Source organism: Corapipo altera, unplaced genomic scaffold, assembly GCF_003945725.1.
Source record: "Corapipo altera isolate COAL_440 unplaced genomic scaffold, ASM394572v1 0, whole genome shotgun sequence".
Taxonomy (NCBI): domain Eukaryota; kingdom Metazoa; phylum Chordata; class Aves; order Passeriformes; family Pipridae; genus Corapipo; species Corapipo altera.
The window spans coordinates 24,197,738-24,210,561 of record NW_020884872.1 but is presented as its reverse complement, the minus strand read 5'-3'; the positions used below and the strand labels follow the sequence as shown (position 1 = coordinate 24,210,561).

Genomic DNA, 12,824 nt, shown 5'->3' with positions numbered 1-12,824 from the left:
ACATGAGCTGAGCCCAAAGCAAATGTGATTTTAGTTTAAAAGAATATTTTTTAATAATTACTCTTTAGTTTTTATGACATTTATACTCGCTTTTTGATCTTTGGTTTGCAGATTTCTGATCTATGAGACAGTCAAACAGATTACACTTTTTAAATAAAAAAAAAAAAAGCTAGAGGATATGCATAAACTCATTTAACTCCAATTTGAAGAGCAGTGCCAAGAGTGAAAGGACCCCTGATAGTCATGAGCACTTGCAGCACATCTGTAAGGCAGCACTAACAAGTTTAAGGTTACGTATAGGCAGCCTTGATGCCTTTTTGGTTAATGAGACCCTTTTATTAAGTGGAGGTAGTGATTTTAATGACTTCAGTTTTCTTTAACTTTTCATGCACTGTAAATATGAGATTTTCTTTAGAGTGTTGTTTAGATGTGTGGTTAAAAGTGTGGTCTGTTCTAGAGAGCAATTTGGGAATACATCTGGCGTGTTAAGGATGTTGCCATAAGAATGACATGTTCTGAACTCTGAGTTTTAATATGACTTTTGCAGATGTGCTGGCATTGAAAGACAGTCTCGTGATGTGACTTTGAGTGGTTTTGCTTACATTTATCACTTTTATTCCTGTTTTTTTGAGGGCACTTGTTACTCAAAATGGTCAATATTTGCAGTTTTTGTAGTGAAATTATTAAGCTGAACATTTTTTCATTCATGAATCTACTCGGCACATTCTGAAACAGCTAGACATTTGTCATTTGCAGCCAGCTTTAATTCTAGCAAAATGCTGGTCAGTTAGGACTGTTAGTGTTCACATTTCTTTTGTACATGACTTGAAGACTTTCATTACCTGAGGATAATTTTTTTGGGTTTTATGCTTGTATGTTAGTGCTGGGAACATACTGCAGATCGCAGGGATATATGCTTAAGGATGATGGATAATTAGAAATTTTAAATTTTTTTTAGGTATATTCTGGATGACATCTTTCAGAGGTGTTCACAGGCTGGGAAGGTTTTAGAAAAGAGCATTGGAAAGCTCCTTTTCAACATCTGCCTGAGTCCCCTGAAATTTGGAAATTATGGTATAAAGCCAGGTTGGTAGTGCCACAATGTATGATCATCTTTGTGAAGTCAAGAAGCCTGGCTAAGCTTGTAGTCACATTACAAGTAACTGGTATTGTGAACTCGCCAGTATCTGTAATGATACAAAGTTGGTCAGCCTATTTTGGTAAAAAAAAAAAAAAAAAAAAGGACATAATATCTTACAACCCAATATCAAATGGGATTATTAAACAGAAATCATGCAGGTATAGAAAATGGAAAGAAATGATCACTTTTTTCCAAGAATAATTTAGATAAGCATAACTTTAGAGATACTTTGAACCTTCTTTCACTAATGCTAATAAAAATTGAAGTATCTGTTTTAGTAAGTGGAAGTTAGAATACTGGAGAAGGGAGTATGATCAATAATACTTCATTTTACAGGTAAACTCCTCGGATCTCCATCTTTTTTTTGTCACAGTAGCATACAATAGCTCATAAATTTATCCATTTGCCAATTTATTTCAGGGTCCAATAAAATGGTAAGTGCCTTTGATAATTAAAGTACTTGTGACACCTATGTCAGTCTTAAATCCCCTACATCAGACTGTTCCTAGACATTTCAGCCTGTGGTCCTGCTTGCATTGTTGCCCCTCCACTGTGGCAACATTTATTTAATTGACCTCATCATGAAGGTAATTCAGTAAGCTAAACCATACCACTAAAAAAAAACTGGGAAAAAAAGTAGTTTAATTCCAGGATGAGTTTGATGTGTGGCAGGAGAAGAGTAGGGCTAGGACTGCAGAAGGGAGAGGACAAATCTGTGGCAGGTCTCAGCAGCTCTGGTCTCCGTGGCTCTACCTGTTATGACCCAACCCTTCATGGAGTCACAGGAGGAATGGCCTTTGTGTATGTCCTTTGTCCCTCCATTTGAGTGTTTCATGCCTCTTATTAGCAGGATCTTTTTTGGAAGAACTCTGAAATTGATACTCAGCCCTCTTCTATAATAGTCCGTGTTTATTAATTTCAGAAAATTTTGATTAATTTTTTGACAAAGGATGAGATCTTTAGTGTTGACCTTTTACTGGATGAATGAGCTTATTGGTTCTAATTCTAAATAACATTTTGAAGACTATTTGTCTCTGCTTAATCAGTGGAAGCAATCTTGTTGCTGAAACATTATCTGTCTGCTTCTTACTGTTTTTAAGTTAAGTGCTTGCAAAATATTTACAGCTACATCTCCATGTTCATCAGTGTTTTCACTTCTGCTGACTTCTACATGCAGGAATACAGTTTAAGCATGTTTAATTTTTTTCAACTATAACTTTTCCATCACTCAGGAAGTTGCCATAGAAAAGAATGGATTTTCAGCTTGTCTTCTAAATCACGTTATTTCCGTTTCTGCAATGAAAGCTATTTACTTTTCTTTTTGTACCTAATTAGTATGGCATTTTTGTAAACTGTCAGATATCAACCACTTCCCTAGATGCTCGTGAAGTATGTTTTTATTTATGAAATTCAGTCAGCAACTGAAGTGGTACAATAAAAATTACGCTGTATGCTTAACAAGAGGAAAAAAGTCAATTTTTGTCAGCTTCCTGTCTAGTCAACAAAGAAACATAAAAGAAAGAGAGGACTGACAAATTTGTTTCCCTTTGCATCTGGCAACTGTTGCACACTAAAATAATATTTCCTGTAGCTGTTTTACTCCGATGTTCCAACATTTAAATTTTACTAAAACTGAATTTTCAAATGTCAATTTGGAAAAAATATGGGTTGGAGAAAATTTTGTCTGTTTTTCATTTGCACCAGACAAGTAAATTAGAGTACATGTGGGTAGTACTGGTTTTTCCTTGTGACTGTGTTTTAAAAATGTCAAAAGCATCCAGTTGACCAGCCACATTACTAAAAGTGAGTTCCACAGATGAAAAATAATAATAAAAAAAAGCTGTTTGACAGTCTAGATTGTTCTTCCGTTACTGACTTTGAGACAAATTGCGCTTTAATAGATATCCTTATTTGCTGTGCCACGTGCATTTAGAATGTCCCAACCCAATTGCAAGTGAAAATGGTTTTGGACTAAGGAGCTATACTGTAAAGGAAAAGCTGACACTATAGTTTCTACAAGTATGAATATTCTGCTGTATTTATGTAACAGTTGAATTCAGAGCAAAGTAGAGGGCTCAGGCTGCAAGATGTCAGGGCAATGAAAGCCACACTGATGATTTGCGTTGCATTTCTCTGAACTCCTTTATGCCATAAAGCTCTTAACTAAGAACTGAATCCAATAGGAGGTGTAACTACGACAAATGTGGATTTAATGGGACAAAATGTGGAATTAAACCATCTAATTTGCACCTAAGCCCCCCTTCCATGTAATTTTGATGTTCATCAGATGAATGAGGAAGGCAGCAACATCCTGAAAGGGATCTGATCCATCCACTTCCTGTGAGCCTAAAGCGCATGAGTGCTCTCAGTTGTTTCAAGTCATGCAAGTCATTGTTAGCTTTCACATCCCAGCGTGGTGATACTGCTGCTCATCAGCTAGCAGATGATGTGGACTCTTCTCCATACCTCCTAATTCTCAGAGAAGTTGTGCAATCCATAGATAAGGCTGTGGTAAAGCTCATCTTCATTTTTTTTTTTGTAAAGTCAGGTAGAAGGGAGTAATAAACCATCACAGGCTATGGGTGCCCGAGTGTGTTTGTTAAAGACAGAGGCTGTTGTTGACTGAGGGAAGTACTTCCATGCTTCGGGCATTGTTTGTGCAGGATCTAGAGCCAGGGCCTTCCTCCAGATATGAGGTAGTGCCTCAGCCATGGGGCAAAGTTCTTGCACGAAAAACTTGTGAACTGAAACAGTGATTTGGGGGTTGTTTTTCAGTTATCTGCCCAATTACTTAACTTCACATGTGATTTGAGGGTTGAGGTTTGTTCTGGGGTCTTTTTCTTCTCCTTTTTCCTCATCCTGTTTTCTTGTCTCTAGACGCTTTCTTAAAGGACACCACCTCTTGGACAAGCCTCTGAGTCTTACCACTTAGCTGGTGCTTCTCAGAGAGGAATAAAGTGACCTTTGGATCATTTGTCTGCAATAGCAAAGGAAGGAAAAAACACTTTTTTGACTTTTGTTTAATCATCTTTGTGCTTCTGAGCAGGAGTTGAGTTTTCACTTCTCTTCTGAGCAAGGGCTTTTGTAAAGCTGTGAGCTTAGCATTTAAGAGAAGTACCTCTTGCAGCTTGTGGCTCTTCAACAGTCATGACCATATCCATCTGGAGTCTTTAAATACGCAGTAATGTCCTTTGAAAGGTAACTTGAAATGAGTGGAGTATTTCTGAGGCGTGCAGAGTCTTTAGGAGAAAAGATGCTCTTATGTCCTGAAGAGAAAGCAGCTTGTAATCGATGACATCCTGGACAGGAGCAAAAGACAAAATTCAGTGGCCTTTCAGGGAGCAGAGCAATGCTTTCCCTTATGGCTTTTTAGGAGTCCAAACAGATAAATTATTAACAATGTCATTGCAAAAAGTATTAGTTTAACTGAACTAAAGGTGTAAGTCAGAGCTTAAGAGAAGATGCCCAGGTGTTTTGTTGACTGGCAATTTGTTAAAATATTTGAAAACAAGTGCATAGTAGAGACTTCTGGTACTGCTTCCAGTGCAGAAATTATGGTAGGGTTATAATGCAAATACTCTGAAAACAGTTTTCATTTTAGGAAATACTTTTCCAATTTTAGACCTTCCCTGTGACACTGCAGTTTTTAGAACTGGCTGTCTTCAACAAGTGGCTGAAATTTTTCACCAAAGCAGTTAAATGCAGCTTTTTTTACTGTAGCAGTGGTATTGCCATAGGATGAACCTGTTTGGAAGTACTTTGAGATCTGTGGGGAAGAAAAGTGGGTTTATAGAATGAATTTTTGTGTATTTTGGCTGGCTGCTAAGTAGACTAAACATGCTACATGCTTTTTAAATCCTGTGTTTGACAAGGATGTTGAACTGCTTTGGTTACTACTGCTGTTTCCAGAATACCATAAGGTTCTTAAAATGTACCAATTAGTTGCTCGTTAACAATCTTGTGACTCTTTGTTGAATCTGCTGGTCAAAGTGAGGCCATCACTACCTTACCTGTCTCCTCTTCCCAATGTTACTGAGGGGCTGAATGAGCTAGTGTTGTGAAGTATGAACAATGTATTTAAAATTGTTTATATTAGTTGTTATTACTATTTTGTTGTCAGAATTTTTGAAAAGGTTGAGACTCCTCTTACAAGAAAAGACAACTTCACATGTTTTACTCAACAAATCGTTTGGACAGTTCTGATAAATTTATCCAATAAAAATTGCATACATTCTGGTAGAACTTGCTACTCCTTACAGAAAGCTCCAGGAAGGGTTTTAATGACGAGTTGTATATACCTGCAATATGCTATGGAGGTCAGTAGGGTCTTTCGTTAAGGTTTTCCTTGTAGAAGCTGCAAAATTTGCCAAACCTTCTTGGTAATGTCAGACTGGGCTGTGTATTGTGGATGTTCATGCTGTGCAGGTACAGCCGCAGCTTTGAGGGGTGATTGCAGCACTGCTCTGTCTGTGCTGAGGAACCGGTGCCAGTGTGTGGTTTGTGCAGAGCCCTTGTTGCAGGTGCTGCGTAACCACATAAAGCCGCATTGTTTCCCAAGTTATGCAAATTCAGACTTGGGGAAAGCCAAAGAGTAAGGAACTGGTGATGGGGAGCAGAGGACTAAGAAGGAGAAAGTGGACACCATTCCTGCAGTGTATGTAACATGGAGGCAGGAGGCCTCCCGGGCAAGGCCTTGCCTGGGGTGGTTGTGTTACCTGCAAGTGCACACAGCCTCCTCCACTGATGATGAGTAACACTGTCAGAGGGTGTTGTAAGGAAATTAGGAGCTGCATCAGTGAAGATGCTCAGAGCCACTCAGACAAAAGTCATGCTCAGGTGGTATGAATTCAGGACACAGCAGTCTGTGCCTGTACTAGAATATGTGTCACCTGGGTTTCTTATCTGAGCTCAAAGCTAGAAGTCCAGTTAATCTTCTTGTGCTTTTCTCACATTCTTTGGTGTGCATCCCCACTAAGAGGACTTTGCTTCTCCGTTTATTTAGTCTAGGCAAGAATGGCAGAAGCCAAAGCCTCCAGCTTCCCAGCACTGTGTTGTTTTAAAGCTGTTACTTTTAAATGTATTTGTTTATGTTGATGTTTATGTTTGTCAGCTAACGGAAGGGAAAGCACTACTCATGGATATGCTGTAAACATTTGCAAAACGGCTTCACCGGTTTCCTGTGTATCTCTCTTGAGGCATCTCCTTTGCTTTCAGGTTTATGAAAATGCCTTGAGGGGGGCCGAGGCACGGGAGGGCTGTCTCCCCCCTGCAGACTCGCTCTTTCACTGCACTCCCTGATGTAACCGTGGCTTACTGGGGCCAGGCGAGTGCTGATTATTAAAGGGAAGACTTAGTGATGGCTGTGGACAGTGTGGCAAAGAGATGGCCTCTTCTTGAGGACCCAGAACCATCCCCACAGCCACAGGGACAGTCCTGGGCCCTTTGTGGCCCATGGTGGCCCAGCTCTGGGGGTGGTTGCCACCATGGCAGCTATCTCCCATCTCTTCCCGCATTGCCCAGTGCTGCTTAGAGAGGGCCACTGCCTGTGAGAGGAGGGAAAGAGGGAGTCCACCTGGGCAGTTCCCTCTCATCCTGGTCATGCCTTTGGGTTGGCGAAACACTGGGAGATGGAGAGTGGCTAGGGAGGGCTGCATTGCCTGCTGAGCTGGTGGCCACCGCTGCCTCTTCCTCGGCCTCTGCCTAGTTTTGGTGGCATTGCATTTTGTCTGCCTGCTGATGCTGTTTTGGAGCAGGCTTTCAACCACACTGAGCACCCATACTCAAACTTATTATGTATACCACCTGTGCTTGTGAAAATGGGGTTGTGCACTGAGCAGTAAAGGCACAGGGAGCAAAGAAGCTCCAAGACATTTCTAGAAAGCAGTGAAGCCCTGCGCATGTGGGCTTACTGCAGGGATGGCAAGGAGACTGTCATCTGTCCCCCTGGTGCCACCAGAGTCAGAGGCAGCAGTTACAGGACACCATTGTAATGACACTGTTTCCATCTTGCCAGGTTATGGCTGGATCCTGTCTTGTACCTCTAGAAGGTCCTGAAAGCGGTTGCGTGGATCGATCCCATAAGTCAGCAAGAAAAACAAAGTTGTGTGATTTGTTACAGAGTCCACAGTCTCTCTGCCTCATAAACAAGACAGAAGTTTGATGTTTGGTTAGCCTTCCACTTGTATGCCACTAGTGATTGCTAATGCCAGTTTCACCAAACAGGCAAGTTTAGGGCATTTGGGTCTGTGCCGTGTGGGACAAGGAGCAGTTTCCTTTGTGCACTCCAGAGTAGTTGTATATGAGGCAAGTGGTTAAGCTCTAAAATGGCCATGGGGGTTCTGCAACAGGATTTTCTATCCTCCCTGCAGATTTTTCAAATTAACAAGATGAGGAATGGGAACTTCTTGCTTGTATCACCTGGCTCCATTTGCCCATCACAAAGTGGAAGAGCAGAGGGTGGATTGTTAGCAATGATTACCATAATCAAATTTAGAAAGGGTCATACCCTTTGAAATGTATTCCTGAAAGTGCTTGTCACTGGATGTTAGGAAGCCCTAGAATACGCTCTAATCCTCAGCTGTCAGTGAAGTAACACCAGTGACTGCAACACCAGAGGATCCTACTGGAACCTGGAATTTTTTTCACTTCTTTGAAGATAAAACTGAAAGTGGAGTTCTTAAATAGGAAAACAGTACAAAACCTACTGGATCAATACTGACTTGGTAAATACAGTCATCTCTGTTTGTTGGAGGCTAAACGGTGTCTGACAGTCTGTGGAAATAAACCTGCTAGTAGATAATGGTCATGGGAGGCTTTATATTTTTATGATAATGCCATGAGTTTGTATTCACAAACCAGTTATTTGCTTTGAGCTGTGCAGAACTGAGTGCTATAATGTGATATTCTGAAAATTTCCTGAAGTAAGCAAATACCTTGATTGTTTCCAGAGCTTCCTGTAAAAGAATGTAGTTAGAGGAAACAGTTGCTTTAAATGTCATTTTTGTCCAAATATGGAACAACAGAAATAACTATATTTCCTGTGAACTAACTGGAAGCCCCCTGGATTTGCATTACTTTGTGAAAATTATGTTCACATCACCAACGGGAAAGTCATGTTCACAGAGCAGCTTTCAGGGAATTCCCATGACCCTACCTCCAGGATAGACCCTTGGGGAATTTGGAAAAGAATGTGAAAAATGAGATCCCAACAACAAAACATTTCAACTCCAACAGTCTGATATTCTTTTGACTCAGAAGACATGACTCTTTTTTTTAACATATTTTAAGTGAAGTACTTCCAACTGATGCTAATTTGCAAAATAAATATTTCCTGAAATAATTAATATTAAACATTTAAAAATTTACTAATATTCCCTTGAGTGACTAAAGTACACTGGAGATCTCAGATAAGAATCTGTGGTCTGTCTGCAATTTTTGTATGAACATCCTGCATGATTCTGATAATACAAAAACCAACAACAAAACAGCCCTCCCCCCAGCCAAACAGAGAAACCCTGCCAGAAATACATAAACAGCCCACTCGTGTCCCAGTAGCCATAATAATTTTTTTTCCAATTGTATTTTAGAGTTTTTCTTAAAATCAGCTAGTTTTCTGAAAATTGTGCAAGGCTTTTAAATAAAACCAGAAAATTCATCCAGCATAGTGATATTTCAGATAATGACTTGTAATTCCTTTCAGATATTAATGAATATGTTAATTTGGGAATCTAAACTTAAAGGTTTTCCTTAAACTAATAGAGATACTTAATTCATGCACTGTCATACAAATAATCATGAAGTTCCACAGTTTTCTACTGTGTAGGTTTTTTCCAGGAGATTTTTTATGTGGTCTAAAGCAATCCCTAGAAGACATATTAGGAGAGTGGCTCTGCATTGACAGAGAAATGAGTGGGGACTACTTCTGCTTCCTTCTGTCCTACTCATGTACATCAACCTACAACCAAAGAAGGAAGGTCTTCAGGAAAATGAGTATTTTAATTCTTCTTATCCATTCAAGGTTTACTGAGCCTTTGGAGATTTTTGGGTTGCACTTACTTCCATTACTTAAATATAGGTGTCCGGTGCCTTTTGAAATATTTACATGGACTGAGCAGATATGACCAGGGACCTAGGGGAGAGCGGTGCTGTTCCACAGGACATCTGGAATGGTACTGTTTGCTGTCCTCTGTGAAGGCTGGATCTACAGAAAATTGAAAAGACATGACCAGGAACTTTAAATAGCTACTGCATGACAGAAATTTCCAGTCATTGCTGATGAGAGCTGAACTTCAATTGGTGACCTAGAGGGTGAAAGCTGTAAAACCAATAAGCCTTCTCTTGGTTTGGGGAATTCCCTTAATAGTCATAACTGAAGTCTCCCCATGATTTGCTGGGAAAAAAAGAAAAAAAGGGACATGAAGATAGGCTGCCAACTGTTTTGTTTTGCTTTTTTTTTTCTAATGGGGAGAAAAAGAACTTATGAGAGGAGTAAAGACTGGAGCTTGCTGACATTATAAAATAATAAAATGTTCCCTTTTCTTAGTTATTTATCTGTCTGTAGAGATCTGAAATTAATGGGTTTACAAATGAAGTAAGAACTGTGCTCAATTTCTGGTCTTTGCTTTAAGTCCTGAAAATATAGCAATGGCAGATGTTTCTTTTCCTGAGCCATTTTAAGAGTTGAAGTTCAAATCATCAGTCCAGGAAAACTGGCTTTGTGTCAAGTCCTACAAAGGAGTATAAATTTTGCTAATTTGCTAGTACAATCTGTATTTTTTGTTATCCTCTTTGTCCTAAGTAAGTAAATCAGAAGTTTTAGCAACATGATTTTTTTCAAAGTTGTTAATGGACTGCAAAATCTATTAACAAAAATATTAAGGTTTACTGGAATATAGCAGTGATTTCCTCTAGTGGTACTCTGCACACAAAAGAGCAGTTCAGCTAATTCAATAGTTCATCTAAAGGATGAAGACAAGAATAGTAATACAGCCGGGGAGCTATTTTGACATTCTGTAAAGAGAAGAAAATATGAGGGGAATGCAAGATAAGTGTCTTGCAGTTGGCATCACCTCCCTATTTCTGTATTTGGTGGGATGTGAAACGTGAAGATGTTATTGATCCAACTCTCATGTCAGCTACATGAGTTGTATGTACATGTACTTAGGAAGAAGTGTGGTGTCTCCTACATAGGAATAAATCTCCCTTGGCCTTCCTGCCTTCCCTGTTAAGACTAGGTTAGCATAGGACCAGAAAGGGGTTGATGTTGTGGAGGGAGGAGGTTCAGACTTAAAGTTGTCACTGTCAAACAGCCATCCTATTGGCATCTCCATTCTTGTGTTTCAGCTTGAAACTGGTATTGGAATTCAGCTTAAATTGGGATTTGAACTAAAGCAATGTAGAGTGGGAAATCTACACTGTTTACTTACAAAGCATAATCAGTAAAGCATTACATCTAACCAGAAAATGTAATTTTAAAATTAATGAATCATGAGATGAAATAATTATGATTATTTTTACCTGTTTAAGCATTTTAGCTATGAATTAGGAAAATCAGAGAATTTTGATATCTCTGCTAGTTTCACCATTCACCTGTTCACAGGATTTTCTGTTTTGAAAGACAATGTATTTTGGGTAGGAGAAGTGACTACCTTCCCTGGAATGAGATTTTTAACGTGAACAGAGTTAAGTAAACAGTGAGAATTTAATTAAATTTCTACCTTCCATGTGTGCTTTACAGAGTACAGTGTGAACTCAATTGATACCTATGCAATTAGCCTATGCTGGTGGCTAGCTTAGCAACTGAAATTCAGTAGAGTCTGAGGTGATGTTGTGGGAAAGGGAATTACATTTTGTCTTGAGAAATGCACTTCTGTAAGAGAGTGGGACATCCAAGAACTGACTCGGCCTTTGTATTTTTTTGGAGATGTCTGTAGCCTCCAGAAATGGTGCATTTCCAAATATGGCAGTCGTCTCCCTCCTAGGCTGCTCATCTGGCTGTTTGCATCGTTCCTGTGCAAGTTCCAAGCACTACTCCTCAAATGCCAGGAAAGTAGCTGGACGTGGAAAAACAGGGCAAAACGCAACAAGCCTGTAGTTAAGATCTGACAGATGTCTTACAGGCTGCATTGCAGACCAGAGTTTGTTCCATCTGCTGCAGAGAATTTTAGCAGCCTTCTCAGTTCTGTCACTAACAGGGTTTAAGGCTTCTAAGGCTCAGCATGTGGTCATAGAAGTTAGAGGTCTGGACTGGGATGCCCCTTCATTAGCAGAACTTTTTTTGAACTATTCATTAATATGATAGTAAATAAATCACTGTCTTTTATGTATACAGTTTGCATGTAGCACATCTGTATGTGTGGTGTTGAAGGAACATAATCTTTTTATGGTTTAATACTGATTTGCTAGGATGATTCACTAAGCTTATCAGTTGCAGACAGTCTGGGAGAATGAAATGAAACGGAAATGCTTGTCAAAAAATGAAGCAATCTGTATCACTAAAATGAGCTTCTGTTTCTGGGCGGACTGATATTTTGTGGGAGGAGTAAGATAAAATTAATGTCTTAAAATGTTATATGAGAAGCTGACCAGTGATGCCAGGAAGCTGTGGCTATTTGAAAACTGTGAGCATACCATGCAAAATAGGTGAGGTACCTGCTGCAGTGCACCAGGCCAAAATCTTTGGATTAGCCTGTAACTGGCTCCTAGACAAGGGGTAAAGAACCTGCCTTTTCATCCACCACTCCCCCCCAGCAGATTATTGCCCAACACTGTTCCATGTCTGTTTTTGCACTTGGAGGATAGCAGTGATTGTTTCAAGCTCCATGCAGTTTCTGGGGAAGGTATTGTTTTGCAGACGATGTCTGGGAGATATTTGTCTCATTATCTCTAGTCATGTGTAGTGAGAAATTATTAACTGGATTGTTCATGCCGTGAGACTCATTTAAAACCATAAAAGTTTAGGAATAAGCAATAATTTGCATGGTTTCAGTTTAATTGCCTTGTGATGATACCTGTACTTGCTTTAACCATCTTCCTCTCTCCCAGTGTCTCATTACTTAAGTGCCCTTTTGACCTCCTCAAATTGACCTTTGATCCATAAGCTTTTTCCAGTCTGGCCCTCTCATCTTCCCAGAGGACCAGGAGGAAAAATCTCATACTTCTTCCTAGTATAGGCAGAATGTTATCACATCCCTCAGATTCTAAATACATTTTAGTAGTTGAAGATAATGCTATCCAGTAGTGACTGTCATCGTTGGCCATCCTCCCATCCATCTGCAAATGTTTCAGTCAGTGATAGTAAGAGATGATGTTATTGTAAAATAAAGGCAGCGTTTTGTAGAGGAGGTGTCCTGTTCTGGCACATCAGACTGCAGCACTTGCTCCTTCTTACCTTCCTCACCCATGGTTATTCTAATCTTAAGCTTAAGAAACAGGAAAAATTGAATATAATGCAGTCATTTTTGTGAGGATAAAAAGAGACTCAAAAACACAAGCCCATTCTTCTGGCCATGCTAAATTTAAGAACAAAACCTTACTTAAATAACAACATACTTTTTTCCTAAAACAGTGGATGTTAAATAACAGGCTGAAGGAAATATGCGGGGATTAACTTCAAAACAGATGTTTACAATGAGTCAGTGATGTATTTTAATTACATTCCCAGATGCAATTAAACAGACTTCTT

The 12,824-nt window shown here is 39.5% G+C and overlaps 1 protein-coding gene across 1 annotated transcript in view; it reads left to right on the top strand.

Moving 5' to 3' along the window:
• Positions 1-12,824, top strand: part of COL4A1 (collagen type IV alpha 1 chain) — a 126,547-nt gene that overhangs the window by 37,229 nt on the left and 76,494 nt on the right. The gene's annotated exons all lie outside the window — the stretch shown is intronic.